Raw genomic sequence first — 16,051 nt, 5'->3', positions numbered from 1 at the left:
CGCATTGGCCTCCGCACTCACAATACTGAGCCTGCTTGGGATTCTCTCTCTCTCTCTCTCTGCCCCTCCCCCACTCTCTCTCTTTCTGTCTCTCAAAATAAATAAATAAACATTTTTTAAAAACTATTATTTTAAACCAAGTTTTTTATTGTAAAACCAATTTGAAGAGAAGAGGTATTTCAAATAACCTCTAGTTTCTAAATATTTTGAAACCTGTGTCAGTCTGGAGGACATGGCTATCCTTTGTGGTTAGTCTTTTCTGTTCCAAAATCATGCTCATTTATGTAACTAAGGACACTTCTCCTAAAAAAGAACAATTATTACAAGATGAGGTCTTTATAAGGTAGAGTGCATTGCTGTGCTTTGTGCCTGATTGCTGTCATGTCTCAAACAAGAGATATTGAAATAAATGCCAGGTGATCTCATGAGGACATTTTGACTTCTGCTTTTGGACCTCTGGCATCCAGCATAACAAAACGCTAGTTGCTTTGATGTTGTGTCAACATGAGAAGATCCTCAATTTTATTGTTTGCAAATGCTGGCCTCTTCCCCAAATACCCATTTTCCCTAATTATGAAGAATTCTTTCACATTGAAATAATCATCTTTTTATAATTGCAAATTAAAATTTAATATGTTTTGAAGATGATACCTCTGAATAGTGTAACAGTGGTGAATGGGAAGATTCTTTTTATTCATCCATGCCCAACTCAAGACCTTGGCTCCCTAGAATTTAAGACATCTGGCTAAAGAAAAGTTACTTATAGTAATCTGTGCCCATACTTTGCTCATAAAGTGCCTTTTAAGATAAATTTATAATTTACCTTTACTAAATGTATTTTTTTGGGAGTAGTGATTCACCACAGGTTTTCTAGTTATTGGAAATATATTAACTTAAATAAAGGACCCCTTTTTCATAATAAAAGAAGAGATGTCAAGTAGTAGATAATTTGCTTTTTAAGGAACTGCTTTCCTCCCTTGCCAAAACAGATGGATTAATATACACGAAGAAAACTGTCTCCTCTGTTCCAGCAAGTATCTGGTATGCAGCTAAAAGTTGCTTTTATTGAGTTTGTTTTAAAATGTATTTGCTTACAAGTGCTACCTTTCTGATCAGGACAAAAACAGGGACTTTTGGCATCAAACAAGTTTCTCTAAATTGTGTCCCACCTAGAATTAGAACAGATTTATCTAGAGCAGATTTATTATTCTTTCTGGAATCTGCACATAAGATCTAAAATTTGACATCCCTTTTCACTTCATCTTCCTCCCCTAATTTACCCCCCCCCCCCCCCCCCGTTTATGACACAGGTTGCTTCCATGCGATCATTCATCCATAAAGATTTCACAAAGTACTTTGCCATGTTACTGTTTTACAGAGTACCTTACAGTTCCACTGTTTATTTAAACTTCTAAACCTTATGACTGGGATACACTGTTTATAATACGTATTAGTGATACATGGAGGCTTATATTTTAATTCTTTTTTTCTCTTATTTTCTTTTTTCCCTTTCTTCCTTCTTCCCTTCCTTCCTTCTTTCCTTCTTTCTTTCTATGTTTTAGTTATTGACTTTTCAAGTAGAATCCCAAGGAATTCTACTAATGTGAAATTTTTTTTCCTTGCTCGGTTTCTCAATAAGCCTTTTTTAGATACACTAACATTTTTGTTGTTTGACTTGATTTTTTTTATGTTGAAAGTTGATCTTAATATGATCTATTAAAAATATAAAATTAATATTGCATTAAAGAAATTATATGTATGGCTATTACATTTTTAAATGTTGTAAAACTTAATATAGCTCCACTCATTCTGCTAGTAGCTTTTAAAACTGAGTTCCTTAATTAAAAAGAGAACATTTTAAACACACCAATAAAAATGCTGAGCATCTGAAAATCTTAAAATGTCTACATGCTTGGCCCTTATTTGCTTGAATAACATTCAAGATGGTTTACATATTTTAAATTGTCATAACTCTTATTCTTAAATGAGTCATGGCTTAAAAGTAACCTTTATGTTACTGGCTCTTTTATACTTTGGTATAAAATTCTTGTTACTGGTAAATACCCTTGCCGTTTTACCTTGGGTTCTCTCTTTGGCTGTCAGAATATTGTGCTTTGGGACAATATTCAGATTTTTCTCAAAACCTTTTTTCTAAGGAGTTGATTTTTAGAAGTTAATCCCTTCAGATTTTGAACTTAATCGACAGAGACCTTTTGGTATGAAAGGGAAAAAAAGGCAGCCATTTTATGATCATTATAAGGCCATTCTGAGACAACTACATTAAATATTATTATTTCAAGAAACTATATGTTCTCACCATTTGAGGATTAAACTTCACCACAAATTCTGTCATAAGAAAAAGCTTATGTCTCTGGTAATGTTTACTTATCACTTAGTGGAAAAATGCATCATATTTCATGTACTTTAATCACTGCAGGAATGTTTATTCCCAATAAAAAATCAAAATGCCCTTAGGATTCTAATATAATCACATGTTTAAACTGTACCACAGACATCCCAAGTGCTGACTCATTGGTCTTCTGAAAGTCCCCGCCTGGAAATGAAAGGAGCTCACAAAAAAAAAAAAAAAAAATAAAGTTATAAATGAAAACACACACACACACACACATTTGGCACTATCATGAAAATCCCTTGAACAAGTATAATCTTTAATCTATAAATTTTAATTCCAAATTTTGAGCAAGCCTCAGAATATGGATTGAAACGGTATTACTGATAATCTTTTTAAAAGGTTTCTTAAGTAAAAATCTCTGAATTTCTTTTTTTATAACATGGCAATCACACAGAAATTTATCTTAAAGTCCATTTTTTACAGGCCTAATTATAATAAAAAAATTAGAAATAATCAAAATGTTGGACACTGAGGTTCTGATTAAATACATTGTGGCATTGAACAAATATTAATAATGTAGACTATCATTTTTCCTAATTTTTTACATGTGATATATAAAAAAATTTAAATATCTTTGAAAATTATTTCAAAGGAGAGTGCATTTCATCTTGTAGATATGTATCACTTGTGTAAATGTAACTCTTAACTTTTTTTTAATATTTACTTATTTATTTTGAGAGGGAGAGAGAGATCATGTGGGGAGGGGCAGAGAGAGAGCTAGAAAAAGAGAATCCGAAGCAGACTCCGCACTGCCATTGCAGAGCCTGATGCAGGCCAGTCTCCTGAACAGTGAGATCACGACCTGAGCCAGAATCAACAGTGGAAGCTTAACTGACTAACCCACCCAGGTGCCCTTTACATGGAACTGTTCTTGCCCTTTAAATTAGAGCTGTTCATGATACCCTAAAATTTCATGTGAATGTAGAATAATGCCTGCTATGCTATTTTTTTTTGCTTGTTACCGTAGTGTTACTCTAAAGAGCCAACTGACCTTAAGATGGCAGAGGCTATGCTGCTATCTGCAGATACGATACACAATCCCGGGTGTGAATCAACCAGCCAGTCAGTATACACATATGTAATAAGAGTTGGCTATACATTTATTACTGAGTGAGGTGTGGTAGGATCACTGTTGTTTAAAACATAATCTTGCCTTCTGAGAGTTTACAACTAAGTTGGAAAGAGAAGAGCCATAAAATGATAGCAAATTAATATGTAATCTGGATAAACGATGAAATGACTAGACCAAACCAACTTGAGTGTGTCCGTGGAGGCTTATAGAGAGGTAAGGTTGGAAAAAAAAAGAGTCTGTTTTGTAAAATTTAGGGAAGTATAGATAAGATATAGACTGTTAATATTTCCATCCAATATCTGTCTTTTTTTTTACTGTTTTTTAAATTGTTTTTAAGTTTTTTTCATGTGACATAAACATTTGTTCATCACATTATAACATTTTATTGATTGCCTAATGTTGTATCATCTGTTTTGTCAGCTTTTGGTCCTTGTCTTTGAACTGATAAAGGGTTTTGAGAAGATAGTTTTGTTTAACAAAGCTTACCTGTGTACATAGAGGAGATTTCATATGATGGTGGAGATTCATTTATTCAATTTATTGAGCATCTGTTTTATGTCAGATACTGTCCTGGGTCCTGGCAATGAATAATAAAACAAAAAGACAAAATTCTCTGTCATTGTGGAGTCTACATCTTAGTGATGGAAGTGAGTAATAAACAATGAGTAGGTAGACTATAACTGTGTGTTAAGTAATGAAAATAATAAAGAGAAAAAATAAAGCAGGAAAATGGGGGTATAGAAATGTTGGGAAGAGTCTGTCCTCAGCAATCAGACAACAAAAAGAAAAGGCATCCAGATTGACAAGAAAGAAGTAAAACTTTCACTATTTGCAGATAACATGATACTCTACATAGAAAAACCTGAAAGACTCCACCAAAAAATCGCTAGAATTGATACAAATTCAGTAAAGTCACAGGAGATAAAGTCAACAGAAATTTGTTGTATTTCTATATACCAGTAGTGAAGCAGCAGAAAGAGAATTGAAGGGATTAAACTCCATTTAAATTGCACCCAAACAATAAAATACCTAGGAATAAACATATCCAAAGAGGTGAAAGACCTGTACTCTGAAAACTGTAAAACAATGAAGAAAAAACTGAAGACAACACAAAAAAATGAAAAGACATTCCATGCTCTTGGATCAAAGAACAGACATTGTTAAAATATGTATATTACTCAAAGCAATCCATACATTTAATGCAATCCCTATCAAAATACCAATAGCATTTTTCACAGAAGTACAACAATTCTAAAATTTTTATGGAACCACAACAGGCCCCAAATAGCCAAAGCAACCTAGAAAAGGAAAAGCACAGCTGTAGGCATCACAATACCAGATTTCAAGTTATATTACAAATATGTAATAATCAAAACAGTATGGAACTGGCACAAAAATAGACATAAAGATCAATAGGACAGAATAGAAAACCCAGAAATGAACCTGCAACTATATGGTCAATTAGTTTTTGACACAGCAGGGAAGAATATCCAATGGGAAAAAGACAGTCTCTTCAACAAATGGTATTGGGAAAACTGGGCAGCATCATACAAAAGAATGAAACAGGAACACTTTTTTACACCATATACAAAAATAAATTCAAAATGGATTAAAGACTTAAATGTATGACATAAAACCATTAAATTCTTAGAAGAGAACATAGGCAGTAACCTCTTTCTAGATATGTCTCTGGAGGCAATGGAAACAGAAGCAAATATAAACTATTGGGACTTCATCAAAACAAAAAGCTTCTGCACAGTGAAGGAAATAATCAACAAGACTAAAAGTCAACCGATGGAATGGGAAAAGATATTTGCAAATGACGTATCTGATAAAGGGTCAGTATCCAAAATATGTAAAGAATTTCTAAAACTCAACACCCCCAAAATGAATAATCCAATTAAAATGGGCAGAAACATGAATAGACATTTTTCCAAAGAAGCCATATAGATGGTCAACAGACGCATGAAAACATGCTCAATATCATTCATTATCAGAGAAACACAAATCAAAACTACAGTGAGATATCACCTCATATCTGTCAGAATGGCTAAAATCAACAACACAAGAAACAACAGGTGCTGACAAGGATGTGGAGAAAGGGGAACATTTTTGCACTGTTGGTGGGAAACAGTGCAGCCACTCTGGAAAACAGTATGGAGGTTCCTCAAAAAGTTAAACATAGAACTGCCATATGATCCAGCAATTGCACTGCTAGGTATTTACCCAAAATATACAAAAAACACTAATCCAAAGGGATAAATGCACCTTAATGTTTATAGCAGCATTATCTACAATAGCCAAACTATGGAAACAGCCCAAAAGCCATTGATTAATGAATGGGTAAAGAAGTAGTGATACACACACACACACACACACACACACACACAATGGAATATTACTTTTGCCACTTTCAATGATGTGGATAGAGGTAAAGAATATTTTGCTAAGTGAAATAAGCCAGAGAAAGACAAATACTGTATAATTTCATTCATATGTGGAATTGAAAACAAAATGAATGAGCAAAAGGGAAAGAGAACGAGAGAGAAAGGCAAACCAAGAAACAGACTCCAAACCATAGAGAACAAACTGATGGCTACCAGAGGTGGTAGGGGGATGGGTAAAACAGGTGATGGGGATTAAGATGTGCACTTATGATGAGCACCGAATGTTGTATGGAAGTGTTGAATCACTGTATTTTACACCTGAAACTAATCTTTAAAAACATTATTTTAATGTGTATTTATTCTTCTACAGAGAGAGAGAGAGGCAGACTGCAAGCCGGGGAGGGGCAGAGAGAGAGGGAGAGGTGGAATCGGAAGCAGGCTCCAGGTTCTGAGCTGTCAGCACATAGCCTGATGCAGGGCTTGAACCAAGAACTGTGAGATCATGACCTGAGCCGAAGTCGGACCCTTAACTGACTGAGCCACCCAGGAGCCCCTATACCTGAAACTAATCTTAACACTGTGTGTTAACTAACTGTAATTTAAATAAAAACTAAAAGAAAAAAAACACTGGGGGGGGGGAGGGAGAAAGAAATGTTAGGAGGAGGATAAAAATTGTAGATAGGTTAGCCAGTGAGGGCTTCACTGAGGAGGTAACTCTTGAGTAAAAATCTGGAAAGTGTGAGGGGCTAGCCATGTGTATCTGGGAGAACATTCCAGGGAAGAGAAACAGAAGGCTATTTTCTTTACTACAAGTGGCTGTTCACACAAGGCTTGCACTTAGCTTTCAAGGTAGGGAAGGAGGGGGCAAGAAGCAAACACTCATTGCTTAAGGAGAAAGGACTAACTTTGCTTTAGCAAACATCTTATTTCTATATTCTAGGTAATGTCGTCTTATATCTAAAAATTCCAGTATTTTAAAACAAAATGCTATTTCATTCCAACCATAAAACTTCTACCGAAAGCTTTTTCTAGAGACCGTGGCAAATATTTCTTGTGTGTGAGTTTGCTTGGTATAGTCGAAAGTGAAGATGAACCAAAATGGTGGAAAAAAATGTAATAGCAACCTGGAGAGTTGGGGTGAGATGATCAAACTTCACTTGTCATTAGGAAAAACAATTAAATTTGCCTCAACACTAAGATATTCTGAAAACATTTCACTTTCTGGAGAGATGGAACTATCCCAACTAAGTAAATTACTGTTTGTGTGGGAGTACCTGATTATAGAAATCTATTAGCAAAGGGCTGGTATTTTTGTTTCTTTGTTTTGTTTTGTTTGTGTGTGTGTTTTTTTTTTTTTTTTTTTTTTTTTTTTTTTTGTCTTTTGGGGTTTTTGTTTGTTTGTTTGTTTTACAACTGATAAACTCCTAAAACAAACAAACAAACAAACAAATTGTATTAAAACACACCTCATGCCTTTTTTGAAGAGTATATAATGTTTCGCATATGTTTGGCAATTCTGATCATATACATGAGAAGGGATAATGTTAATATTTAATTGAGAGTGCTGTGAACCAAAAATAATTATGATTCTGTAAATAGCCTGATGAAAGTGCCAAAAATCCTTAGCTAACATAGTATGATTAAGATATATAAAGGAGTGCCTGGGTGGCTCAGTCAGTTGAGCGACCGACTTTGGCTCAAGTCAGGCTCTGTGCTGACAGCTCGGAGCCTGGAGCCTGCTTCAGATTCTGTGTCTCCTTCTCTCTCTGCCCCTCCCCCACTCATGCTCTGTCTCTCTCTGTCTCAGAACTAAATAAACATTAAAAAAAAATAAAAAGAAAAGAAAAGAAATATAATAGCAGAGGCTCCTGGGTGCTTCAGTCGGTTGAGAGCCCGACTCTTGATTTTGGCTCAGGTTATGATCCCAAGGTGATGGGATTGAGCCCTGTGTCAGGTTCTATGCTAAGCGTGGAGCCTGTTTGAGAGTCTCCCTCTGTCCCTCTGCCCCCTCTGCCACCCATCAAAAAAAATGGGGGGATACCTGAGTGGTTCAGTCGGTTGAGCATCCGACATCAGCTCAAATCATGATCTCACGGCTTGTGAGTTCGAGCCCCGCGTCAGGCTCTGTCCTGACAGCTCGGAGCCTGGAGCCTGCTTCATATTCTGGGTCTCTCTCCCTCTCTGTCCCTCTCCCACTCATGCTGTCTCTCTTTGTCTCTCAAAAATAAAAATTAAAATTAAAAAATTAAAAAAAATATATATATAGTGGCAGATAGATAAGTAGCTTTTGCCTTAGTCCCTACTACAATCACAAAATAAGAGCATCTCTGTGAAGCACCCAGACGACTACACATTGGCATTGTGAAATGAAGTTTGACAGAGTAATAACGTGTCGTCCTTTCTGCTGATCCAGACCCTAGTGTTGGGTATTTACATATGCTTTCACTTTTCAAGCTACAGAACCATCGTAAGATCGCATAGAAATTGCTACTCTCTTTTAGATCCAAATGCCTGTAAATACAAACCAATTCCAAGCCATGACATAACATAGCCATATTTTATGGATGTACCATGTTGTTGCTGGCTTGTAGCAGGACCTAGAGATCTGTGAAGTACACAGAGATTTTCAAACTGCTACTCCCTTCTTACACATTAATTTTTGGAAGTGTATCTAGCTTCTTTGATTTTCTTTAAAAAAAAATTTTTTTTAACGTTTATTTATTTTTGAGACAGAGAGAGACACAGCATGAACGGGGGAGGGGCAGAGAGAGAGGGAGACACAGAATCGGAAGCAGGCTCCAGGCTCTGAGCCATCAGCCCAGAGCCCGATGCGGGGCTCGAACTCGCGGACCGCGAGATCGTGACCTGAGCTGAAGTCGGACGCTTAACCGACTGAGCCACCCAGGCGCCCCTTTGATTTTCTATTGCAGTAGAATTTTCTATTCTATCTTAGTGTCTACATCATCATTTACACGATCATTGCCAATGATTTAACCATGTTATAAGATTAATAAAATTCACATTTCCTATTAACAAATTAACCTTCCCCTCAGAGAAGTTAGCAGAAGAGGGCATATATGTTCATGATTTCCACCCCACCCCTGACTAATTTGCACTTTAAAACCAGAGATATTTTCTCAAGGAGAGAAAATTTTCCAATAGAATTAATTGAAGAAGGTGATATTACAATAACCACAGGCATGCAGAAATCAAATTGTTTTGGAGAAATCCTCTATTTCCTTATAGACTTTTGGTTAAGCCATTCCATTTAATGTGTGATAGACTTAAAATAAGAGGAAGCAGAAATGCATCTGGTGCAGTTTTCAAATGTGCAGTTCTCTGCAACACTTGCATCACTAGACTCCTATGGGTTTAACAATTGGTATTATCTCCCTCCTCATTGAGTACTGTATTTCTCATTAGCGTTATCAAGGTTCTGATAACTCCTACAGCAAAGATATCTGATTAACCTTCCTTCATCCAGTGTTTACCAAACTTATTTACTGAAGAGATACTTTTTTACATCACACCAACATTAACATGTTCTGAAACTACTGTTTTATAGAGGAAAGTGCTGCTAGAATACTTTAGCATTTGCTGCTAGAATGAAATTCCTATCCAGTTAGCAAAGAAGGTTTCAGGTTTGTAAAACTTCAGTGGACAGCTTGATGTTGGGTCTAGAATCGTGTAGAGCAATCTGAATTATTGACCTTTTAGAAGTGGACAGTGAATTATAATTGCTTACTTGCAAAACAGTGCACCTGGAACATATTTTAAGATCTAGATTCTTTGGAATTTTCTAGTACCATTTTGGAGTAGACAACTAAAATGTATATTTCATACTTTTGGTACTATGAAAATAATCTGAATTCAGGGACAGAAAGGTATTGAGCAGTATTTAACAGTACTGGTCCTGAACATGACAGGGGGTATATTTACTTACAAACCATAATTTTCTGGCAGTCCCAAGGCTCATTAAGCTCCAGACTATCTTGTTCACTCCCTATCACTCAATGAAATTTCACTCCGGGAGCTCTTCCCCTCTTATTTGAATTAGATAATCAAAACAACCCTGTACTTCTCTATCTCGTGACTCTGCTTAGGCTTTTTCTCTTCCCAAAATGCTTTTTTCCTTTATGCCTCCATCACTGTTCATCAGAATCTTCTACTGCCTTCAAATGACCCTGACTCATTTTCTCCATGGTGGATAGCCCAGGCCACTGCAAGGTAATCCTTATGTCCTAACAGGACTTGGCTTGCCTCTTTGTTATAACAGTCTATGAAATACTGCTGTTGGGAAACATGTATAATAGTGTACCAACATTATGAGGCTCTTTTCATAATCAAAGACCATGTTTTGCTTATGATAGTGTCTTGCATAGAGTAGATACTCAAAATTGAATGGCATGGCAACTTCAAAATTGGCCCTTATCATCATCTTCACATTATAAAGTCACATAGAAACCAGATTGAAAATTACATTCTGAGTTTCTGTTTATTAGTTTACTTACTGAAATATACACAGAGTACTTCACATGTAAACAAGAAATTTCTTTCTCTAGGACCAAAGCATTTTTAGTATATTTCTCTCTCTCTCTCTCTCTCTCTCTCTCTCTTTTCAGTTTTAAAGTCACAGACGGTTTATCTTTCTATAATTAGATTAGGAGGAAAAAAAATGAAGAACCCACTGGTAGCAGGAAGAAGCATGAGTCTTCTAGGATCTGGCATTTGAGGAGATAGATATTCAGTTACTGTGCATTTCCATTGTCTTTCCATGGCAGAACATACAGCAGAGACTTGGGAACATGCATGCCTGAAGCCAGGTTACTCTAATGTTCCATAACTATGTTGCTTGCTTTCAAAGCTGTTGTTGCCACAGTAGTTGACTGTGTCCCAGGCAAATGGGATGCTGGTCTGTTCCCATAGATCTTTATCCTAGTCTTCATCACAAGGAGGGTACTGCCACGTGCTCCCAGCTAGAGTCCCTTGTTCAAGGTTTCTGGTTTTGTTGACAACATCCTGCTCAATACAACTTTTATTGTCACAGCTTGAAATGTGATGAATGATTTTGGGTCAAGGAACCTGGTGGAGGGAGACAAGTAGCCAATTTGTTTGCGACATCAGAATGATTCTTTCTGTTCCTGGTAAGATGATAGGGAAATCTGTGGGCCCTGAGCTAGTGGTTTTTATCATAGGGACATTATTATAGCTTTTCAGGGTCCAAGGAATCCATGTAAGTTTCTTTCATGTTGGAAATACAGGAGCTGAATCCAAGTGCTTGGTCGAGACACGCTCTCCGGAGACCACAGTTGCTTTCTCCCCACATCCGCGACCCAGCTTTAGCATGTTTTTCTTATTGTCACTTGGTTCTAGCAACTTTTCAGCTGGTTGAAATTTTTTAAAAAAATTAAAGCAATAAGATACATATAACTGCATAGTCAAGTTTGTGTTTCGTATTCTCTCCAGACATGGTTCTTCACTCTTTTCATAGTTAGAAATCTTTTTTTTAACTTTTGACTTTAAATAATTTCAGACTTGCAAAAGAGTTTGAAAAATACTGTAGAAATTCTCTTATAGGTTTCACCAGCTTCCCTAAACATTACCATTTTGCATAACCAGGATATAATTATTGAAACCAGGAAGTTAACACTGAGTCAATTCTATTAACTACCCTATAGACCTGGTCAAGTCTCCCTGGTTTTCTCATTAAGGTCCCTTTTCTTGGTCCAGGATCCAATTCTCAAGTCACCTTAGTCTCCTCTCATCTGACATCTCCTCATTTTTCCTTTGTCCGTCATGACCTTGACACTTATAAAGAGCATGAGCCAATTATTTTGTAGAATGTCAATTTCAGGTCATCTGATGTGAAAGCAGTAATTATATCCTTTGAGAAATATATTCATGATCTAGGAATATTTGTGAGAATTATTTGGATGGGAAACATTTATTTCTTCAAATATTTGGTGAACGATAGCCTCCGTTTCCATGTGGTATAAGAGTGGATCTTTTTTATTTTTTTTAAAGTTTATTTTTAAGAGAGAGAGAGAGAGAGAGGGAGGGGCAAACAGAGAGGGAGACCAAGGATCTGAAGCGGACTCTGCACTATCAGCACAGAGCCCAGTGCGGGCTTGAACCCATGAACCTCGAGATCATGACCTGAGTTGAAATCCGACGCTCAACTGACTAAGCCACCCAGGCTCAATTGACTTTTAAGATTCAACTTTTAAATTTGACTTTTGAAAAAAGGCAGAAAGTCTTATTTTTCTTCTTTGCAGATGTTTTGTCCTGTATTAGTCCTTTGAAAGACTTATAATGAGATTGTGTTCCAGAGCTTCGTAAGTCTCTATGGATATGAATATGCATCTTTTATCAAAAAATATTTTTTAAATATGAAACTTTTTTTTTAATTACACACATCACATATTTTTCCTTAAAAATCAGTAGTTAGGCGGTATCACACAACTCAAGATGCCAAAATTTAATTGTTTGAAGTGATCTACTCATTGCTCTGCCTGGAAAATCTCAGGCTTTTACTGAGGCACCTCTTCAATGAATAGCACACAGAAACCACAGTTAAAATATAGTACTTTATAACTGATATTGTTAGAGGTTTTTTGTTTTGTTTTGTTTTGGATGTATTTGCCTTTCTGTTCTCCATTTTCTAATATGCTTTTCCACTGGAAAAACTTCCCATCCTGCTTTTTTTGCTAACTTCTTCACTCATGACTTGATTGACCAGTTTACCCAAGTCAGTCTGCAGTCTGGTTTCTCACCCCACCGCGTCACTGAACCTGCCCCTTCCAAGAGTGCAAATGACTTTCTCATAGCTGAGTCTGCTGCTGGTGTGCATTGTTTGACAATGTTGGCCACTCTCTTCTTTCGTGAAATGCTTACCCTCTTACAGTATCTGAGGTACACTCTTTCTTGGTTGTCTTGCTGCTTCCAAGGAGGTTTTTTTATTATTCTCATCTTCTCTAACTTGTGTTTAACTATAGGCATTCCGTGGGTTTACTCTCTAACAATACTGATGCATAAGCTCTGGGCTAGCCCAAAGGCTCCCAGAGCTTCAGTTACCATCTTTGTCTGGATGACTCCATCTTTACCTCTAATTTGGATACCCACCCTGAGCTTTAGATCTGAATTTCCCATAGACTTCAAACTCAGTTAGCCATCAAGCTAAAATCATTAATTCACCCTTGAACTTGAACTTCTTCTTTCTCCCACCCTAACTCCTGGACTTGGGCTTGGGTGAAATCTCGAATTAGATTCTCCCATCACACTTTGTCCTAACCCACGTTATTCTCTTAATCTGGATTGTTCTTCTTCTCTTTTCCCATGTGTTATGTGCTGAGTTTTCATTTTGGTACAGTCGAAATTTATCTCAGGGATGCTTACCCTGACCACCTCAAAGATAATTAGAAGATGCTCATGTTTATAATTAATTTCATTGTCTCATGTTTTATCATTAGTTGTAGAAATATCTGTATTCCTTTCCTCATTGGATTGTAAATCCCTCAAGTGATCTTGGTGGCCCTCGAAAATGAACCCAGTGCCTACTTACATATTGGTTGATTGAACTGACTTAAAATGCATCACCCCTGGTTTGCTGTTGTTTTTATGTTTATTTGTTCTATTTTACTTTGTTTAGTGGCCCTACAAACAATATACTCCTCTTAAGGATAACAATGCTATGCTGTAACACAGAAGCCTTTCTATTTCCTTCTTCCTTCCTTCCTTCCTTCCTGACATGGGCAGGAAAAATTAGAATGAAAGCAGCTGGCAGTCCCTAAAATATAATCTATTCCCTCTCAATTACTCAGAGAAATATCTTGGGCAGTTACTAAAGTAAAACTTTTTATCAAACCCAATATGCTGAGGCAGGAAATGCAATCACATTATTTGCAATTTACTGTTGCTCCCTGAGTTATCTGCAGATCAAAAGGTATCTGTTCTGACACTTCATTTCTGAAACTTAATGTTGTGTTTGTTTAATTCATCTAATTAGGACCTCTTAGCACCTCAAATGGGTGCTTTAAAAAACAACACTCAGCTGTTAGCCTAGGGACAAAAGAATAAATGCAAATTTAGCATTTTCAAAGGTGAACCTGCACATTTGATGTCTTGACAACATTCAATAAAAATCAAGTGTTCATAGACACAATCTACTAATTTGCTGATTGTTTTTGAGCCTATATCTCTTAATAAATATGAAGGGTAGTTTCAAAAAATTGACCATTTTCTGGGGTAAATATATATATGTATATGTATAAATGCAATCTTTTATAATATAAAAATAATTTTCAGGAGCTTGTTGCTACTTCTGAGATAAAGAAAATTCTCGATGTCAAGATTTAAATAGAGAAGAGAATGAGATATACAAAATGGTAAGTGACTTGCAAATAGACCAGTGCGGCCAGTTTTCTAATTCTATTGTGTAGCTATCATTTGTAAGTTGCGCACATATAAAATGCATACTTTTTAAATTTTATTTTATTTTTTTAGTTTTTGTGGAATCTCTCTACTGTTTTCCAGAGTGGCTGCACCAACTTATATTCCCACCAGTAGTTCATGAGGGTTCCCTTTTCCCCATCCTTGCCAACACTGGTTATTTCTTGTCTTTTTGATACTAGCTATTCTGACTGGTGTGAGGTGATATTTTGTTGTGGTTTGATTTTCATTTTACTGCTGATTAGTGATGTTGAGCATCTCTTTGTGTGTCGATTGACCATCTGTATTTCTTTGGAAAAATGTCTTTTCAGATCCTCTGTGCATTTATAATCAGACGTGTTTGCTTGGTGTAGATTTGTATGAGTTCTTTATGTAACTTGCACATTAACCCCTTATCAGACATATAATTTGCAAGCAGTATGGAGGTTCCTTAAAAAACTAAAAATAGAAGTAACATACAGATCCAGTTAATTCTACTTCTGGGTACTTACCTGAAGAATGAAAACACTAATTCAAAAAGATATATGCATCCCTATATTTATTTCTATATTATTTAATAGTGGTAAAGATATGAAAGAAACCTAAATGTCCATTGGTAAGATGAATGGATAAAGAAGATATGGTATATATACACAATGGAATATTACTCAGCCATAAAAATGAATGAAATCTTGCCATTCACAACAACATGGATAGACTTAGAAGCTATTATGTTAAGTGAAATAAGTCAGACAGAGGAAGACTAATGCCATGTGATTTCACTTATATGTGTAGTCTAAAAAATGAAACGAATAACAACAGAAAGAGAAACAAACTCATAGAGAACAAACCAGTGGTTGCCAGAGAGGATAGTGGCAGGGGGTGAAAAAGACAAAACAGATGAGGGGAATTAAGAGGCACAAAGTTAAAATAAGTAAGCATCGTGGCTGAAAAGTACAGCATAAGGAATATAGTCAGAGGTAATATAATAACGGTATATGGTGACAGATGGTAACTACATTTATCATCATGTTTCATAATGTATATAATTGTCAAATCACTGAGTTGTACACCTAAAACTAGTATAATATTATATGTCAATTCTCCAATTAAATTCTACTACAATTTAAAATGTAAACAAATGCGGGGCACCTGGGTGGCTCAGTCAGTTAAGCGTCTGACTTCAGTTCAGGTCATGATCTCGCAGTCCGTGAGTTCGAGCCCCATGTCGGGCTCTGTGCTGACAGCTCAGAGCCTGGAGCCTGTCTTTGGATTCTGTGTCTCCCTCTCTCTCTGCCCCTCCCCTGCTCTCTCTCTCTCTCTCTCTCTCTCAAAAATAAATCAAAAACATTAAAAAATAAAAATAAATAAGTAAAATGTAAACAAATGCATAATTGTGGTTGTCACTATTGCAAGCAGTTGTGATACATAACCATATTTGAATTGAACTTTGTTTACTACTATAAACTTCTTTTGATAAACTTGGAATAAAAGACACTTGGCTATACCCTGTGGCAGGTGATTTTAACTTTGATTTTTAATCAGGGAGAATTCAAGATTGCTTACATGACTAGGACACACATGTTCGTGCTCCTACAACCATGGAATTTTTTAAGGTGATATTTAGGATCATAATACTGATTTATAAAGTAGCAGGCAAAGACTTTATAATTTCTTAAAATTTGGTTCTTTTTTTAGGGTATTCAAACTATTCAACATATATTTTTTTACTGCTAATTTTTTACATTTAAA

General features: G+C 36.1%; 1 long non-coding RNA gene and 1 pseudogene across 3 annotated transcripts in view; one reads left to right on the top strand and one right to left on the bottom strand.

Moving 5' to 3' along the window:
- The window catches only part of LOC125920807 (uncharacterized), a 329,534-nt gene that overhangs the window by 191,362 nt on the left and 122,121 nt on the right, over window positions 1-16,051 (top strand). For all 3 annotated transcript variants that reach the window (XR_007457205.1, XR_007457203.1, XR_007457204.1), the window contains one exon: window positions 14,177-14,256. This is a non-coding gene — a long non-coding RNA (uncharacterized LOC125920807). The remainder of the gene's footprint in view (window positions 1-14,176; window positions 14,257-16,051) is intronic.
- On the bottom strand, window positions 10,371-11,120 carry LOC125920806 (gametocyte-specific factor 1-like; annotated as a pseudogene).

Source organism: Panthera uncia, chromosome C2, assembly GCF_023721935.1.
Source record: "Panthera uncia isolate 11264 chromosome C2, Puncia_PCG_1.0, whole genome shotgun sequence".
NCBI classification, from domain to species: Eukaryota; Metazoa; Chordata; class Mammalia; order Carnivora; family Felidae; genus Panthera; species Panthera uncia.
Note: the sequence above shows the minus strand (reverse complement) of the source record. Positions and strands in the feature narration are given on the sequence as shown.